The sequence below is a fragment of the Pipistrellus kuhlii genome, unplaced genomic scaffold, assembly GCF_014108245.1.
Source record: "Pipistrellus kuhlii isolate mPipKuh1 unplaced genomic scaffold, mPipKuh1.p scaffold_m20_p_31, whole genome shotgun sequence".
Classification (NCBI taxonomy): domain Eukaryota; kingdom Metazoa; phylum Chordata; class Mammalia; order Chiroptera; family Vespertilionidae; genus Pipistrellus; species Pipistrellus kuhlii.
Window position 1 is genome coordinate 5,893,562 of NW_023425531.1, and position 20,743 is coordinate 5,914,304.

At 43.0% G+C, this 20,743-nt stretch overlaps 1 protein-coding gene across 7 annotated transcripts in view; it reads right to left on the reverse strand.

Annotated features, from left to right (window-relative positions):
* AXIN1 (axin 1) overlaps positions 1–20,743 on the reverse strand; it is an 81,406-nt gene that overhangs the window by 40,045 nt on the left and 20,618 nt on the right. The window lies entirely within an intron of this gene.

The following is a 20,743-nucleotide window of genomic DNA, read 5'->3' on the forward strand; positions in this document are numbered from 1 at the left end:
GGAGATGTGTAGAAAGCAGTTGATAAATGTCTCTCTCTCAATCTCTCATTGATGTTTCTGGCTCTCTATCTCTCTCTATATCAATAAAAAATAAAAAAATAAAAAAAAAATATATATATATATATATTTTTTTTTTATTTTTTTTTTTTAAGGTAATGTGCAAATTAACCATCACTCTGTTATGAAGATGGTGGCACCCAGCCATCCGGGGGGTGACTGCTGACAGCAGGTAGCATGAGCGGCCTGGCAGAAGGCTCGTTTCGTCGCTGTGGCGAAGAGGCAAGCGTGCCGCGCCCAGCCATGGATGGGCCTCTGGGCTGCACAGAGCGGCCAGGTCTCACAGAGAGCTCCTGGTGCACAGATCTGTGCGCAGGGCTACTAGTCAATAGTGAGAGAGAATCATTAATAGGCTGCCTCTTGCATGCCCCCCTACTGGGGATTGAGCCCACAATCTTGGCATGTGCCTTGACCAGGAATTGAACCAGTAACCTCTTTGTGCCTGGGTCCATGCTCAACTACTGAGTCACACCCAGCTGGGCTCTTAATGATTTACATTGGTCTTTAAATATTCTTACTACTGACTTCTGGCTACATATAAAAAAATACTTTTTCTCTCTAAAGTCACTTAAAAAAAATCCTCAACCAAGGATATGTTTATTGATTTTTGAGAGCTAGGGAGCGGGAGGGGAGGCGGGAAGAAGGGAGGGAAAGAAAGAAACATCAATGAGGGAGAGAAACATCAATGGGGCAGAGAAACATCGACCAGTTGCCTCCTGTCCATGCCCTGACTGGACATTGAACCTATACCTGCAACCTTTTGGTATATGGGACAACACTCCTACCAACTGAGCTAGCTACCCAGCCAGGGCTAAAGTCACTTTTAAAAACTATTTCATTTATGTTAATTTTGGTCACACAAAATGTTTTATTTTTATGAAATCAGATTTGGAAACCTCTTCTTTTATAGATTTTTCTCCAATCTTACATAGGTAGGCCTTCCTCATTCCAAATTATAAATTTATTCTTCTATTTATCTTAATTTAAAAAATTTAGATCTTTACCTGAAATGCACGTAGATGTAAAATCTACCTCACTTTCTTGCATCAAAATGGAAAGCCAGTTGTTAACACTAAATACTGAGTCTTTCTCTGTATTTTATCTGGACTTCCCTCATACACATATTTATTCTAGTGTCTACACTGATCTAGCTATATGTCAGCTTTCCTGACCCCCTCACTGCTGTCCTTGGCCTTGTTCCACCACCACCTCTTCTTCCCAGACTGTCCTTGAACAGCCACCTCTGCCAGGCCTCTACAGGTCATGATGAAAGTGGGATAGCACTAAGGTTGTCTGAAGGGCCTGTGTCTGTGTAGGAGGCTGGGGTTTTCATGCTGAATGCTCAGTGATGTGCACAATGGGCCCCAGTCATAGTCCCTACAGCCCCAGCCTCACTTCTGATTAGAGTTGCTGCTCACAGTCCTTGAGCCCTTGCTGTACTGGTGATTGACAGGCTGTACTGACTGCCAGGACATGGGATGTGTCACCCTGTCCTTTGGACTTCAGTGTCCTCAGTGTAGAAAGAGGAGAGACCAGATTGCTTCTAAGCTGACAGAATCCGTATGGACAACCATTGCTTGATGAACAGAACCTTTTGAAAGGCACTTTTATTAATGAGACCGCAGGATACCCTGGTATCATGGACACCTATCACGCAGACTATGTGGAGTTGGGCTGGGTCAGACAGTGGGTTTGGAAGGCAGGCCCACAGAGGAGGGCCATGTCGCCTGGGGGCCTCGGCAAGAGCAGCACCTGAGTCCACAAACCCAAAACAGTGCCAACTATGGTCAGTACTCCTCCTCTTCCAGCCATCGAGGTCACAGCAATGGACAGTAAGTAGGCCATGTAAGTTACCTACCAGATCAGGAAGATGTTCATCATTCCAGCACCACAGGGGGGAGCAACACCCAGAGGTGTCAGTCACTAATCAATACACACAGTATTTCTGACCCACCCCATGTAGCCCAAGGGCATCCTTGGAGGCCACCAATATGTTCCAGCCCAGTGAGGGCAAAGGCAGGGCTATGAGGCTCTTAGGAAAGCATCATGTCCAGAGTTACCGGAAGGACAGGGATATCTTCAGGATGTGGACAGTGTCCCTAGGTCCAATTTACACCTCCTTGTCTAGACTGTATCTGACACAGAGCACAAGAAATTATATGCAATGTCACCTTCTTTGCTTTAAAAATCAAGAACTCAGATTTTTAAATGACAGTTATTCTTCTGGCACTTAAAAAATAAAACCACCAATATCGTCACCCAACAGCTACCGTATTGAAATTCAAATTACAGGCTAAGTGCTGAACTGTGTTTTTCAGTTTCCTTGTTGCATTTAAGGAATATTACACTTTGGTAACTTTGAATACACTCATTTGGTCAAACAAACAAAAAAATTGGAATTAAAGAGAAAAAGGTGTCATAGCACTCACAGCACAGGAGCCCGAGCCCACAGGTCATACTGAAGAGCCCCACACCCCCGCACACAGACACCTTCGCCTCCCGCCATGGGACAGGAATGAGGTCAGCAGAGGACCAAGTCTCAGACTTCGATGCGTCCGGTATGTCTGCCTTCCTCCTCTGACAGCTCCCAGAAAATTCATCTTTACGGTGATAAGCAGGGAAAACATGGATTTTTAATTTTCTATAGTATCCAGTGCAGATGAAATCCCACTATGTACATGCACTCCAAGTTCAGAGAGCAACAGGAAGAAAAGAAAAGGAGGAAGCGCTACCCATCATCTGCTCACTTTTTTTTTTATATTTTATTGATTTTCCACAGAGAGAAAGGGAGAGGGATAGAGAGCTAGAAACATCGATGAGAGAGAAACATCAATTAACTGCCTCCTGCACACCCCCCACTGGGGATTTGCCTGCAATCAAGGTACATGCCCTTGACCGGGATCGAACCTGGGACCTTTCACTGAGCCAAACAGGTTCCAGCTCTGTTGACCTTTTTAAAGTTCTAAACAGAGAAGCTGGCTCTTGGGACAGGTTAGTGCTCACTTCTTGTCATGAAAACAGAATTGCTGGGCCTTCACTGCAGGCTGATGTGACAGAAAATTCTGACTTAGAGAGGTGTGAGAGGAAATGTCAAGTGGGAAACTCCAGGATCAGAGGTGGGAAGGAAGTGTGTGCGTGTGTGTGTGTGTGTGTGTGTGTGTGTCTGTGTGCTGATGTGCAGACACAAACTCCTACATGAATATGGGCACAACAAATATGGCAAACTTCTCAAGTGGTGTATCTAGGGAAACATCCAAAACAAGCATGTTCCCCAGGCCCTTTTCACAGAGAGGAAAGCCTGTACTGACTGCTCTCTGGCTACTGTTCGCAGAACTTGCATTTTCCATCTTTTTACACTTTATCTTTCTATATTCTCTTACTTTTGTGTCTTTTTTTAAGATCTAGTTTGACAGTTTTTTCTCTTAATTGTATCACTTTGTCCCGCTGCACTGAGTTTGATCACTGAACGTGGGGCACCATCTTAACTTGCTTTCTGTTTGTCACTGGTTCTATTGTTTGTTCTTGCCAGCTTTTTGAATATTTTTCATGTTCCATCTCCTCCAATAAAGTAACCCTTTTACTATTCTGATGGTGATTCCTGTAACGATTACAATAGGTAGCCTTTATGTATTAAGTCCAATTAAATGCATTTACCTCTTCCAAGGCAACACAAGGTTAGAATTTCCTCCCTTCACCTTCCTCACACACTGATGTGCTACTGGTATCCTGTATTTTAATTCTACATATGTCATAAACCTCACAAGACATTATTATTACTGTTTTACCAACTGAAAGTCAACTAGAGTTACCCCATAATGACCAGGAGTTTCTACCTGAGAGCATTTTCCTTCTGCCTGAAGAACATCCTTAGGTATGTATCTCCTTTAGTAAGGGGCTGCTTGTGACAACTTTCTGTGTTTGTCCGTCTGAAACAGCCTTTATTTCCCCTTCATTTTAAAAAAAAAAATTATTTTTTTTTTTTAAGAGAGAGGAAGCCCTAACTGGTTCGGCTCAGTGAATAGAATGTCGGTCTGCAAACTGAAAGGTCCCAGGTACGATTCCAGTCAAGGCATGTACCTTGGTTGCAGGTACATCCTCAGTAGAAGGTGCGCAGGAGGTAGCTAATCGATGTTTCTCTCTCATCTATGTTTCTAACTCTCTTTCCCTCTCCCTTCCCCTCTGTAAAATATCAATAAAATATATATATTTTTAAACTTTTTAAATGAGAAAGAGGAAGGAAAAGGGAGAGAGAGAAATATCAATGTGAAAGAGAAACACCAATTGGTTGCCTCCCATACACATCCCACCTGGATATTGAACCCTCGACCCTTAGGTGCATGGGATGACGTTCCAACCAACCAAGCCACACCCACCAGGGCTCCCCTGCATTCTCTCTTAAAAATAAATAAATAAATAAATAAATAATTATATATATATATATATATATATATATATATATATATATATATATAATTTTTTTTTAACCGATTTCAGAGAGGAAGGGAAAGAGAAGAGATAGAAACATCAATGATGAGAGAGAATCATCGATCGGTTGTCTCCTGTATGCCCCCTAGAGAGGATCAAGCCCACAACCCAGGCACGTGCCCTTCACTGCAATCGAACCTGGGACCCTTCAGTCCGCAGGCCGATGCTCTATCCACTGAGCCACACCAGCCAGGGCTCTTCTTCATTCTTGAAGGACATTTTTACTGAATTAGAATTCTAGGTTGTTGGTTCTTTTCAATTTCTCTGGAACCTTGTGCACTACTGGTGGGAACATAAAATGGAGCATAGTATGGCAGTTTCTAAAACTTAAAACAGAATTACCGCATGATCCAGTAATCTCACTTCTTGGTATGTATCCAAAAGAACAGAAAGCAGGTTTCAAAGAGATTTGTACACCCAGACACTTCAAAAATACCACCTGCCAGCTTGTCCATCTTTCACTCCTTGGAAGGTAACAAGCCCTACCCACCATATGGCTGCTGGAGGCAGGTTCTCAGACTGCCTACTCCCAGTGCTAAGGCTAAAGCGAGGTATTATTCCCCTACTGTAACTCATAATGGCTCTGATCTTGCCACAAGCCAATGGCAACAGGCAGTCAACCCATACAATATTGATCACTAATCGAAAGGCCTAACTCTGGCTTCTTCCACTGGCCCAGGAATGCCTTTAGAGCTATTTCTATGGAAAAGGTTCAGGCCATAACTGCACATTGACTGTGATGTGTCTTCAATGTCCTTTAACCCGGACAGGCCATCAGTCTTCACCCTACTGACCATGATATTCTCAGGAACCCATACCAGTTGTTCTGCAGAATGTCTCATTGTTTCCTTGCTATGAGATTCACATCAGGCACTTTTGGGAGGAACATGAAAGAAATGATTCTGTGTCACATCAAGAAAAACATCATGTTGACAGTTCCATAATGGAGGCAAACCAAGTGCCTGCCAAGTTTTTCCACTCTTAATTTATTATTTTTCCTTTGCAATTAATAGGCATTCATGGAGAATGTGCATACTCTATTAACACCCAGTGATTTTCGCTTTCCTCCTTCCCTCCTTCCTTCTCTCCCTCTTTCCTTCCCTCCCTTTCTTCCTTAATATATCCTTATTGATTTCAGAGAGGAAGGGAGAAGGAAAAAGAGAACCATCAATGATGAGAGAGAATCACTGACTGGCTGCCTTCTGCACATCCCCTGCTGGGGATCAAGCCCTCAACCCAGGCATGTGCCCTTGACAGGAATCACACCTGGGACCTTTCAGTGAGCAGGCTGCAGGTGTATCTACTGAACCAAACCAGCTGGAGTACCCAGTGAGTTTCTAATGTCATCATTTGATTATTTGGCATTTATATCAGTGTGGACTGTCAGATTCTTATTTATCCAGTAGCTTAGAATCCATTCCTTTCATTTCTGTTTATACCTGATCATGGCCCCATCTGTCTATGAACATTTTTTTTAATTTTAAAAAATATATTTTATTGATTTTTTACAGAGAGGAAGGGAGAGGGAGAGAATTAGAAACATCGATGAGAGAGAAACATCCATCAGCTGCCTCCTACACACTCCCCACTGGGGATGTGCCCGCAACCAAGGTACATGCCCTTGACAGGAATCGAACCTGGGACTCTTCAGTCCGCAGGCCGATGCTCTATCCACTGAGTCACGCCGGCTAGGGCATGTCTGTGAACATTTTCTTGTTCCTGTTCGAGCCTAGAGCCCACACCTTAAAGGACTGGCCTTAGCCATGTTCCCGCCATAGCACCCCTTCCGTACCCCTGTGTCCAGGGAAGGCCCTGGCACCAGACGGGCAGAGGACAGTCACTGGGCAGACAGAAACCTGGGACATCACCACTACTGGCTTCCAGAAAGGTAAACCAAGAAGAGGAGTATGGTTTGGACTCTGGTGTGTGTTGTCCTGTATCCCAAAAGAGAGGATACACGGCCTTCATTATCTCGTGGACAGAGGGGAAGAGGCATAAACTATGCAAGAGAACTGAACACTGGCACACAGCAGAGAACCTGAGTGCACAGCCTGCTACAGGGGCCGAATCTGACATGCCCAGGACACTGCAGTGACCAGAAGCCTCCAAAGCAAGTGTCAGAGGGTCCCATAAAGGAGGCAAACACTCCCTTCTGAGCCAGGTATGTTATGATATAGAGGCCTGTTTCTCCACCTATCTTTTTTTGTTGTAGTTGTTTTGTTTGTTGTTTAGGGTTTTTTGGTTAATCCTCACCCGAGGACACTTTTCCACTGATTTTTAGAGAGTGGAAAGGAAAAGAGACACAGAAAGAGAAAAGATCAATGTGAGAGAGACACACTGATTGGTTGCCTGCCGCACACACCCCAAATGAGGTGGAGATCAAGCCTGCAACTGACCAGAATCTAAACCAGGACCCTTCAGTCCAAGAGCCGATGCTCTATCCACTGAGCAAAACCGGCTAGGGCCAAAGGGTGATCATATTATAGTCAGCACAAGTGTACAGCCACCTCACCACAGACTCGGGTAACATCAAGTTTGTACCTTCCTGTTTGATCTTCCTGAGAAGAAGTGTAGAAAGGAGCGCAGGAAACAAGCACTCATTGAAAGAGAGTCAGGAACAAGGCACCACTTAGCAGACAGCCATCTGGTGTTGTGCACAGGGACCAACGGCCGCAGCCATGATGAGCACCATCCAGACTGAATGACTTGTCTACATTATCCACTGACTCAGACCCTGCAGAATTGCCATCAATTTGCCATGGAGCCGGCAGACATACAGGCAAGAACAGCATTGCATGTTACCAATCGTCTCCTGCTGGAAGCAGCTTCCAAAGACACCACCGTTTCCTGGAGCCTGGTCCTCACTGAGACCTGACCGACAGCCTACATACACAGAAGCCCACACCTGTCACTGCCTCATGGAAGCAAACAGCCGAGCTCTGTCCAAGCCTTTAGAGAAATGAATGCTGCTGTACCCTCTGGTCCTAAAAGCCTACATTCCCCTAGATTAGGGGTGTCGAACTCAATCAGAGAAGGGGCCAAAATCTAAAATCCAGCCTAAATCGCGGGCCGAATGGTTTACTGAACAGTCATAAACTGTCATTGTGATGGAAACGCAGCGGAGTACAGTGATGACAGCGCGGTGCGGGCCACATTGCAAGGCCTGGCGGGACGGATTTGGCCCGTGGGCCTTGTGTTTGACACATGTGCCCTAGATCAAGGCACATGAACTGCTTTTGTAAAAACAGCTTTGCATAATTAAAGTGGACAATGTGATGATTCTGATGTATGTCAACTACACCCATGAAACCATCACCAAGACCAACATAATGAATGCATTCATCACCCCATAAAATTCCTTGTGCACCTTTATAATTCCTCTGTCCAGTCCCCCTCCACCCCCACCACTCTCACTTGAGGTTACTTTGCACCTTTTAGAATTCTGCATAAATGGCACCACACAGGGAGTACATGTTCCCTTTTGGGGGGCTTCTTTCACTTGGCACATGGATTCTGCGATCCATGAAGGGCACTATGTGGGCCAGTAGTCATCCTTTCTGTGCCAGGTAGTGCTTTGTGATTCGGAGGCTTGTTTCTCCACCCGTCCAGCAATGGCCACCGGCATAGTCCCTAGAGCTGAAGGGTACATACCTCTCACAGTGACAGTACTTCACACTGGCAGGACCAGCACCCACATAGCTCTGTCGCTCTCCCAGGAGGATGTGGGAGTCTAGACCCAAACCTGGATGCAGGGCTCCAGACCACAGCTCTCAAGGAGCCGCCCCTGAACCAAAAGGTTATCATCCAGAGACACCACCCGCCTTTGGACCAGCGTTACTCTCAAGCCTAACCCTTAGAAAAAAGAAAGGAGGCTGTTTCCCAGCAAAGCAGTTTGCTCCTAGAGCTCTATCTTCTCACAATATAATCTTCAAAACCATGAAGAAGTGACTAAGACAAAGGAGGCAGAATAGTTAGAACACTTCATTTCAAATTAGTACAAAATGGTTTGGATCAGTGATAGAGCACTGGCCTGTGGACTGATTTGATTCCAGTCAAGGACATGTACCTTGGTTGCAGGTTCCCTGGCCCTCACCCAGGTGGTTTCAAGAGGCAGCCAATCGATGCCTCTATCTCACATCTATGTTTCTCCCTGTCCCTCCCTCTCCCTTCCACACCCTAAAAATCAATGGAAAAATATACTTGGGTGAGGATTGTCAGATTAGTACAAAATGCAGGGTGAGATGAGCTTCTGTTTGTTTTGTAGCAGCAGCGATGACTTAGGTGCATGTTGCCTGCGTTCACGCACACATACTATCACTTCTAAAACAAACAGCTTTGCATCCGAAGGTATCAATAAAAAAGTTTACACTAAAAAACGAAATAGAAATCAGGTCAATGCCAGCTATAAAAATCTCTATTTTATGTCCTCCACGCAAAATCAGGAATTTGGCCTTTATGCAAATGATCAGCCAAGGTTAATAAACAACTCCTCCATAAAGCCCCCCATTCACTACACTTACATATCCATTGTGAGCTCTATTTAGACTTGGGGTCACTGTTAGGGGCAGGAACAAGTGATGTCAGAAACTGAACAGACCGCTTCCACTCATACATGGACTCTTACTGCCTCTGTGATAAAGATGAGGTAATTCAGGATGGGAGGAGATAAAGGCTGAGAAAAATAAGTCACCTGGTTATACCAGATGCAAGCTGCCTGCTTGGCTATCATGATACCTGTGCCATGAGGTCACTTCATGGCTTCACACGCGTGCAGACTTTTTATTTATTTTTATTATACAGCTGGAGCACCCTGCCTGCCACTGTGAATGAACTCTGAATTGCACAACACATCAAAGGCCCATTATGTCAAATCAAACAGGATGTGTGTTCAGTAGAACAGGCACAGCACAGCACAGACTGGGTCAGATGGCTGCTGGGTGGCCATTCTCATTTGTTCCCCTCCAGAGCTGGATAGTAGAGAATGCTGGCTCTAAGCAGCTCTCAGGGCCACCACTTGCCAACTGACCTTTCCTTCCTTCCCTGCAAAATAGGACAACAGTTGCTTCACAAAGATTCCAAGAGTTACGAATAGCATACACGGAGCACTTGCTGGCATATGATAATAGAAAGCCCTCAACTCAGACTGGCAATCACACGTCAGTCAGGGCACACTGTCCCTAGCACCGAGTGGGAGAAGAACTGGGTATTAAAGGCTGCAAGTTGCTGTTAAATCCCACACTTCAAACTAGCTTTCTCTAAGAGTCAAAACAACCCAATTAGAGGCTTTAGTCAGGATATCCTACTTAGGGGAGCCTAAGCTCACGACTGGAAAGGGTCGCTGCAGCTGGTATGACAGTTGTAGAAGAGAAGGTACAGGTGGGTCACACCTGGTATCATTTTTTAAAAACATATGTTTTTATTTATTTCAAAGAGAGGAAGGGAGAGGGAGAGAGAAACATCAATGATGAGAGAATCGTTGATCAACTGCCTCCTGCTCGCCCCCTTCTGGAGATCGAGCCAAAACCTGGGCATGTGCCAGGACCTAGAATCAAACCATGATCTCCTGGTTGATAGGTGGAAGCTCAACCACTGAGCCACATGAGCCGGACTGGTATCTTTTTCTTTGCCATAATTCTCACATGTAGTTACACTACTCAAACCAGTAACACTTTAAAATCTAGATAAAATGGTGATAACTCTGAGCAGTGGGCCATCAACTCATATTTTTACTTACTGCACTTTTAAAAAATATATATATTTTATTGATTTTTTACAGAGAGTAAGGGAGAGAGATAGAGAGCCAGAAACGTCGATGAGAGAGAAACATCAACCAGCCGCCTCCTGCACACCCCCTACCAGGGATGTGCCCGCAACCAATGTACATGCCCTTGACCGGAATCGAACCTGGGACCCTTCAGTCCGCAGACCGACGCTCTACCACTGAGCCAAACCGGTTTCGGCTGCTTACTGCACTTTTTAAAAATATATATTTTATTGATATTTTACAGAGAGGAAAGGAGAGGGAGAGAGAATTAGAAACATTGATGAGAGAGAAACATCGATCAGCTGCCTCCTGCACACTCCCCACTGGGGATGTGCCCACAACCAAGGTATAAGCCCTTGACTGGAATCGAACCTGGGACCCTACAGTCCGCAGGCCGACGCTCTATCCACTGAGCCAAACTAGCTAGGCGGGATGCACTTTCTAATTTCCTGCACCAAATTTATTTCTCTCAGGCAAACCTTATTTTATTATGCTTCACAGATACTGCCTTTTTTAATTTTTTTTACAAATTGAAGGTAAGACCCTCCACCAGCAAAATGATTATGACTCATCAAAGGCTCAGTAGTGGTACACATTTTTTTTTTAGCAATGAAGTATTTTTTAATTAAGATATGTACATTTTTTAGACATAATGCTACTGCACACTTAATAGACTATAGTGTAAACATAACTTTTATATGAAATGGGAAACAAAAAAAATTTGTGACTCACTTTATTGCATTATTTGTTTTTTTGAAGTAGTCTAGAACTGAACCCACAATATCTCCAAGGTATGCCTGTATAACTTTGACAACAATATATCTCTGTATGTTATCCCTGCAAAGCAGTTATGGAAATGTATAGAATAAATATGAATATCACTTTCAAAATTATTATAGCACTCTATAGAAGTCACTTATGCACCTTACTAATGAAAGTTCAAACATGGTGAGTTAACAAAAGACCTCATTCCTTTCTGCTTAGTAAACACTGCACATTTAAATAACTTTGCCCTACTCACTGCCAGTTTCTTAAATGCCAGAGAAGTCTCTTCAAGACCTGGACTTATACAACTGTTTCACATCAGATTTTTAAGATTTTTACATGGATTTGAGAAAGAGGAACTTTATGTGATAGTATTCAATATGTGGAACAAAAGCCTAGCCAGCGTAACCCAGTGGATTGAGCACTGTTCCATGCACTAAGAGGTCACCAGTTCAATTTCTGGGCACATCCCGGGGTTGGGTTCGATCCTCAATAGGGGGCCTGCAGGAGGCAGCTGATGGATCTCCCTCCCTCCCTTCCTTTCATATACTATTATTTATTTCAGAAAAGAAGGGAGAGGGAGAGAGATAGAAAAACAATAATGAGGGAGAATCACTAATTGGTCGTCTCCTGCAAGCTACCTATTGGAAATCAACCTGGGCATGTGCCCTAACTGGGAACCGAACCATAACTCCTGGTTCATTGGTTGATACTCAACCACTGAGCCACAGTAGTCAGGGTGATCGATGTTTCTAGCTCTTTCTTCCTCTCCCTCTAAAAAATCAATAAAAACATATATATTTTTGAAAGTGGCACAGAAGCATTTTAAAGAATATGCCATCATGATCTTTAATGAATTGTTCTCACTGTAATGATGAGGGTCAGGCTGCACCCAGCACTGCTCTCCCCTGGAAACCCCAGCCCTTCATTCCAGCCTTTACACCTCAAATAAAAGCTCCAAAGAATTTACTAGTGCCACTAAACTATTTGACAAACTTTAAGAAGTGGTAATTCTCAACAAATTACAGGCAATTTAGAATAATTTACTGAGATGCTATCTGATCTCTTTAAGACATAAGCTAGAGAACCACAGGAGACTCTAGACCTGGGTTCCTGCTGACTTCAAAATGGCAGATTGGACGTTAGACTCAAATCTCCTTTTCTTTTTTTAAATATATTTTTATTGATTTCAGAGAGGAAGAGAGAGGGAGGGAGAGTTAGAAACATCAATGATGAGAGAATCGATCGGCTAATCCTGCATGCCCCCTACTGGGGATCGAGCCTGCAACCTGGTCATGTGCCCTTGACCAGAATCGAACCCAGGACCCTTCAATCCTCAGGTCAATGTTCTATCCACTGAGCCAAACCAGCGAGGGCCATACTCGTAATCTCTAACATAGGCTGTTAATAACCTAAATCAAAATGTAAGAGGCTAAATAGCCACAATTCCGAAGCCACTGTAATAAAAACTCTGGTAAGAAGACTAGTTCTCAGTGTAGAAGCTTTAAGACCAAAATAGAAGCAGTGTAATTTGTTCCCTTTAAGTGATTCAGAAATCACTATGACCCTTGCCGGGGAGCTCAGATGGTCAGAGCATCATCCCGATATGCCAAGGTTGCAGGTCCGACCCCAGGTTAGGGCACATACAAGAAGCAAATAAAAGATGCATGGATAAGTGGAAAACTAGTTGATGATTCTCTCACTCTCAAAAATCAATAAATTTTTAAAAATACAAAAAAAATATTTAAAAAATAAATCACTAATTCCACGCCTTGAGTCACCCTCTTCATAACATCATCAGGTAATTCTCAAGATCTTCTCCCTAAGCTAACAGTTCATATGGCAGCCCTGACCTCTGCAGGCAGCTTGTGTCTAGTTTCCTTGACTCTGAGCCTCTGCGCAGAGAGTGAAATACCAAGGGAACAATAGAAAATCTTTGGGTATTTTGTTTCTGTAGGAGGTACTTGACTTTTCTGCTTATGAGTTCTCTTCCACAATGTCTCTAAAGCATTTTCTTTATGGCTGGGCAGTGTGGCTCAGTGGATGAACATCAACCAATGCACCAAGAAGTCACTGGTTGTATTCTCGATCAGGGCACATGCACAGGTTGCAGATTGGATCCCCAGACGGGGTATGGAGGAGGCAGCCGATCAATGTTTCTCTCTCATCAACGTTTCTATCTCTCTCTCCCTCTCCATTCCCCTCTCTCTCAAATCAATAAACACATACTGGAAGTCCTAGTCACAGAAATCAGACAAGAAGAAACAATAAAAGGCATCCAAATTGGAAAGGTTAAACGTTGCCATTATTCACAGGTGACATGATATTGTACATAGAAAACTCTAAAAACTCCATAAAAAAAAACTACCAGATTTAATAAAGGATGTTGGCAATGTAGCAGGATACAAAATAACACCCAGAAATCATTGGGATTTTTATACACCAACTAGGGGCCTGGTGCACAAAATTCGTGCAAGGGAGAGGGGTGTCCCTCAGCCCGGCCTGCATCGGCTCCCATCTGGGACCCCTCAAGGGATGTCCCCTGCAGGATTGGGCCTAAACTGGCAGTCAGACATCCTTCTCACAATCCAGGACTGCTGGCTCTTAACTGCACGCCTGCCTGCCTGATTGCCCCTAACTGCTTCTATCTGTCAGCCTGATTGCCCCCTAACCGCTCCCCTGCCAACCTGATTGCCCCCATCTGCCCTCCCCTGCCAGCATGATCACCTATAACTGCCCTCCTCTGCGGTAATCCACCTCCTTTGCTGGGCCCCACCTCCTCAGTGTGTGCGGCCATCTTGTGACGGCCATCTTGCAACCACGTGAAGGCATGATGCGTGAAGGTGTGACAACCATCTAGGCTATTAGTACAGATAATGAACTCTCAGATGAGAAACTAAAAATAAATAAATAAATAAATAAATAAATAAATAAATAAATAAATAAAAACAACCCATTTACCACTGCAATGAAAAAAATTAAGATACTTAGAAATAAAGAAGGTAAAAGACCTGTACCCAGAAAACTGCAGAACCTTGGTAATAGAGATAGAAGATATAAACAAGTGGAAAAATACACTGTGTTCATGGATTGGTAGAATTAACATCATTAAAATGTCCATATTTCCCAAAGAAACCTATAGATTAAATGTAATCCCTATTAAAATACCAAATGCATATTCCACACATCGAGAACAAACACTCCAAAAATTTATATAAAACCAAAATAGACCCCAAATATCCACAATAATCTTGGGGATGGGGGAGTCGGAGGGATCACAATACTAGATATCAAGCTATACTACAAAGCCACTGTAACCAAACAGCCTGGTACCGGCACAAGAACAGGCATCTAGATCCGTGGAACAGACAAGAGAACCCAGAAATAGACCCAAATCATTATATTCAATTAAATCTTTGATAAAGGAGTAAAAACAGTCTCTTAACAAATAGTGTTGGGATAACTGGTCAGCTCCATGTAAAAAAATGAAACGACTATCAACTTATACCATACAGAAAAATAAATTCAAAATGGATAAAAGAGTTAAATATAAATTGTGAAACCATAAAAACCCTTGAAGAAAACATAGGCAGCAAAATATCAGAGATGTCACGTAGCAAAATTTCCACTGATACAATGCCTAGGACAAGAGAAACAAAAGAAAAATAAACAAATGGGACTACATGAAAAAGCTTCTGCACAGCAAAAGCAATCAGCATCAAAATGAAAAGGGAACCCACTCTATTAGAGAACGTATTTGCCAATGATACATCTGATAAGGGGTTAATATAACCCCTTTGATAAATGGACAAAACCTATATAGACATTTCTCCAAAGAGGACATACAAATGGCCAAGAGACATATAGAAAAACGCTGCATGCCATTAATCATTGGAGAGATACAAATTAAAACTAAATGAGATACCACTCTCACAGTTGTCAGAATGGTTTCCATCAATAAATCAACAAACACTAAGCGCTGGAGAGGATGTGGAGAAAAAGGAACCCCAGAACACTGCTGATGGGAATGCAGACTGATGCAGCCACTATGAAAAGGAGTGTGATTTCCTCAAAAAATTAAAAATGAAACTGCCATTTGACCCAGTGATCCCAATTCTAGGAATATATCCTAAGAAGCCTGAAACACCAATCAAAACAATATATGCACCCTTATGTTCATAGCAGTGTTCCTTACAATAGCTAAGATCTGGAAACAGCCCAAGTGCCCACCAGTAGATGAATGGGTAAAAAAAACTGTGGTACATTTGCACAATGGAATACTATGCAGCAGTAAAAAAGAATCTCTCACTCTTTGAAGCAGAGAGATACCTGGAGAGTATTGTGCTAAGTGAAAAAAGCGAGTCAGAAAAAGACAAGTATCACATGATCTCATTTATATGTGGAATTTAATGAACAAAATAAGCTGACAAACAAAACAGATCCAGAGATACGGAAGCATGCAACAACCTGAGGAGCCTGAGAGGGAAGGGCTGGGGGAAGATATCAATCAAAGAACTTACATGCATATCTACATATATAACAGCCTAAACGACCAACTGTTCAACCATCTGACTATGATGTGCACTGACCACCAGGGGGCAGACACTCAACGCAGGAGCTGCCAAGCTGCAGCTGTGGTTCTCAGGTGACACACCGGAGAGGGGGGAGCCCGATTCTGGGGTGTGTCACCTAAGAACTGCCCTCTTACAATCTGGGACCCCTCAGGGGATGTCGGAGAGCTGGTTTCAGCCCAATCCCTATAGGCCAGACCGAGGGACCCCATTGATGCACGAATCTGTGCACTGGGCCTCTACTACATATATATGCATAACCCTTGGACACAAACAATAGTGGGGTGCATGCCTGTGGAGAAGACAGGAGTAGGGAGGTGGGGTGGGTAATGGGGTGGGGGGACATCTGTAATACAACAATAAAGATAATATTAAATAAAATTTAAAAAAAAAAAAAAACTATTTAAAAATGGGATTTTTTTTTGCCCAGCTAGCATGGTCTGTGGTTGAGCATCAATTTATGAACCAGGAGGTCATGGCACATGCCCAGATTGCCAGCTCAATCCCCAATATGTGGAGTGTGCAGGAGGCAGCTGGTCATTGATTCATTCTCATCACCGATATTTCTATATCTCTCTCCCTTCTTCTCTGATATATATACATATATTTAAAAAAAAAAAAGGGGGGGGGGGAGCCCTAGCTGCTTTGGTTCAGTCAATAGAGCATCAGCCTACAGACTAAGCAGTCCCAGGTTCTATTCCAGCCAAGGGCACATGCCCAGGTTGCGGGCTCCATCCCCCCTAGTAGGGGGTGTGCAGGAGGCAGTTGATCAATGATCACCTCTCATCACTGATGTTTCTATCTCCTTCTCCCTTCCTCTCTGAAATCAATAAAAATATATGTTTAAAAAAAGACAAGTTGAAGACTTTGAGCAGAGAATTGTAAATCTTTTTTAAAAAATAAGTACTTTAGAACTAAAAACTATAATAACTGAAGAACTCAACAGACAACCCTCATAGTAGAGAACAGAGAACTGAAGGGAAATTAGTGAAAGAAGTGAATTAAAGAGCATTAATGAGCCAAAACCGGTTTGGCTCAGTGGTAGAGCGTCTGTCTGCGGACTGAAGAGTCCCAGGTTCGATTCTGGTCAAGGGCATGTACATTGATTGCGGGCATATCCCCAGTGGGGGGTGTGCAGGAGATGGCTAGTCAATGTTTCTCTCTCATCAATGTTTCTAGCTCTCTATCCCTTTCTCCTCCTCTCTGTAAAAAATCAATAAAATATATTTTAAAAAAAAAAGAATTGGGAGATTCCATTGGATGTCCTACATAGACTATCACATCATCTCAAATAAAGACAGTTTAAAAAAAATTAAAATAAAAAAAGAGCATTAATGAGTTGGTAGGTAGGGCTGGAGAATACCCTGACGTATAGTGAAGAAATAAAGAACAGAAAGCATGAAAAGACTTAAGAAAGAAGGAAGGATTAACATGAATAACTGGAATCCCAGAGGAGAGGAGAGAAACTAGAGCAGAAGCAATATCTGAAAAGTTAATAACTAAAAACTTTTAAAAAATTAATGAGAATCAGCAAGCCACAGATTCAAAAAGCACATCAAATCCCAAGTAAGCCCAGCTGGTGTGGCGCAATGGTTGAGTGTCAACCTATGAACCAGGAGGTCACAGCTCGATTCCTGGTCAGGGCACATGTCTAGATTGCAGACTCAATCCCCACTGTGGGGCATGCAAGAGGCAGCTGATCAATAATTCTCTTTCCCTTCCTCTTTGAAATAAAAAATATATCTTTTTTAAAAATTCAAGCAAGATAAACACACTCAATAAAACTTCAGTAGTTTTACCAAAGGCAAAGAAAATTTTAACATTAACACCAAAAAAAAAATTACAAATTATTTTCCAATTTGCAATGTTATATTAAAATTCAGTGAATCCATTAGAAGACACCACAGCCAGAGGGTAGAATTTTGGGCTTTTATTTCAAAGCCTACGGCAACCGCAATGGGCTATCACTATTCCAAACCTCGAGGTCCTAAAATGAAGTTAATGATAAGCTTATAAAGGCAAAAAGAGGGGGGGAAAACTCTAGGATTGCTGCCATGAGACCCTATCTCAAGGCCTGGCCTGGTGCCAGGCCTGACAACTCCGTCTGGGAGTATTATAGTTTATGGCCTTTCCAATATGGTAACAATGCTTAAGCAAACAGGTCCTGCAAGACAAACGATTTAAGAGGGAGCAGTGACCAGACCATAAGAATGTACACCAGATTTCCGTCACAGGCTCAGATTTCCAGCCCCCCTTCCTTTTTATTTTCCCATTATTCAAGCAAGCATATTTACAGAAGCTAGAAATAGCATAGTTACTTATCTGGTTTACTTATATTCTGGAATTAACAGGTCACTGGACCATCTGTGCCTAAAAGGCAGTCCTAATAAAATTTATGGGAATAAGATGGAATGCCTATGGTTCAGATAGAGGGCAAGAGGGCAGAACAAAGTCAGTTCTCTAAAGGTCCATTTTTCAGCTGCAGTAAGACTGACACTTAACTTTTCCACAGAAACAATGGTGACCAGAGGCAATAGAAAGATATTGGTAAAGCAAGGAGAGGAAATTGCCCACCTAGTGTTCTATACCCATCAAGAGCAGTCCTCAAAAGCTAATGTAGGGGAGGAAACCAAGATGGCGGCATAAGTAAACACCTAATTGCAGCCTCGCACAACAATTTCAAAAAATACAACTAAAATACAAAGTGGACATTATCCAGAACTACAGGATATATATACCCCTTACTTTTTTTTTTTTTATTGAGAGGGTGAGAGAGATAAAAACATCAACGATGAGAATCACTGATCGGCTGCCTCCTGCACGCCCTGTACTGGGAATCGAGCCCACAACCCAGGCATTTCCTTGACTGGAAATGAACCCAGGACCCCTCTGTCCCCAAGTTGACATTCCATCCATTGAGCCACATGCATTCTTTTTTTTTTTAAAAAAAAAATGTTTTTGAAAAGCTGCATTCAACTCAGATCTTCTTGTGATAGACTTTTGTACATATTTTAATAATATACTTTATAATTATAAAGAAATATATTATATAGAATTTTGTAAAATGTAAAAATAAACAAAAAAAGACAATAAAAAGCCTATGTTCTCCAACTGTACAAAAAAAAAAAAAAGCTGCCGAAACTGGTTTGGCTCAGTGGATAGAGCCTCGGCCTGCGGACTGAAAGGTCCCGGGTTCGATTCCAGTCAAGGGCATGTGCATTAGTTGTGGGCACATCCCCAGTAGGGGGTGTGCAGGAGGCAGCTGATCAATGTTTCTCTCATCGGTGCTTCTAGCTCTCTATTCCTTTCCTTTCCTCTCTGTAAAAACTCAATAAAATAAAAAATAAAAAAATTAAAAAAAGCCCTGTGCAAGTAACCCTGCTATGGGACATTCTATTACAAACAAGGTAGTAAGCAGCATTTTTTTAAAAATAATTTACTGAAATGTGTGTGTGTGTGTGTGTGTGTGTGTGTCTATTTATATATAAAAGTCTAATATGCAAAGTGTCCCCTTGGGAATTCAACCAGGAGACTGGGAGTTCAATCACTCATTATGATGTGTGCTGACCACCAGGGGGTGGCACGGAACATGGTGGGCGACTGGCGGTGGTGGGGCACTGAGGGAGTAAGGGAAAGAGGAGGGGGGGGGGCACCACACGTGGCAGATGATAAGAGAAGGAGGTGGGAGATGGGGAAGCAGGGAACTTGATTGGCCCAGATCACTGACCAGACCTAAGGACCCTACCCCGTGCACAAATTTTACGCACTGGGCCTCTAGAGTGCGTGTGTGCGTGTGCACGCACACGCATGTGTATGTGTATAAAGACAAAGAAGAAGGTAGAAAAGAGAAACATCAATGTGAAAGTGTAACATCAATTGGCTGCCTCCTACTTGCCCCCTATCTAGGATTGAGCCCACAACCTGGGCATGTGGTGTGACATGGAATCAAACCAGCAACCTTTCAGTGCATAAGATGACACTCAACCAACTGAGCCACACTGGCCAGGGCACAAGCAACATTCTTTATGATTATTTTTTATTATTGTTAATCCTAACCTGAAGATAACTTTACCATTGATTTTTACGGAGAATGGAAGGGGGGGAGAAAGAGAGAGAGAAAAAGAGAAAGAAATACTGATGTAAGAGAAACACATCAATTGGTTGCCCCCCACACACCCCTTTGGGACTGGGAATGAAGCCTGCAACCAAAGTACATGGTCTTAACCAGAATCAAATCCAGGATCATTCAGTCTGTGGGCTGACAAGTCTATCCATTGCACCCAACTGGCTAGGGCCTTTATGATTATTTTTAAATATTTGTTCAAGAGAAGACACTGCCCTAGAGACTGAAGACAAGAGGGGCAATATAAAAAATAATAAGGGGAAAACCAAGATGGCGGCATAGGTAAACACCTAAACTGCAGCCTCGCACAACAATTTCAAAAATACAACTAAAAGACAAAACAAATATCATCAAGAACCATCGAAAAGCCGAAACTGGTTTGGCTTAATGGATAGAGCGTCGGCTTGGGGACTGAAAGGTCCCGGGTTCGATTCCGGTCAAGGGCATGTTCCTTGGTTGCGGGCATATCCGCAGTGGGAGATGTGCAAGAGGCAGCTGATCGATGACTCTCTCTCATCGATGTTTCTAACTCTCTCTCTCCCTTCCTCTCTGAACAAAATCAATAAAATATATTAAAAATATATACACACACACACACACACACACACACACACACATATATATACACACAAATATATATTTTTTTTTAAAAAAGAAGAAAAAGAACCATCGGAAAGCTGACTGACTGGAAATTCTACAACTAGAAGGAAAGAGAAAACCACAAGGAAAATTAGAGGAGCTGTAAAAGCCTGAGGTATGGAGGCACGGGCACGCAAGAGCGGAGAGAACAGAGCCGGAGAGTATGGGGTGGCTGAGAGCCTGGCTGGCATTCTCTAACAGGAAGGAGATAAAAGCTCTGGACTGCGCTGAGCCCCAGCTCCAACTGCACTGAATCCCAGTTCAGGGAGAGACTCTGGGGACCCAGACTCATACAGGGGGAATCTGGGCTGTAAGGCGGAAACTCAGGGGGCAGCAAGA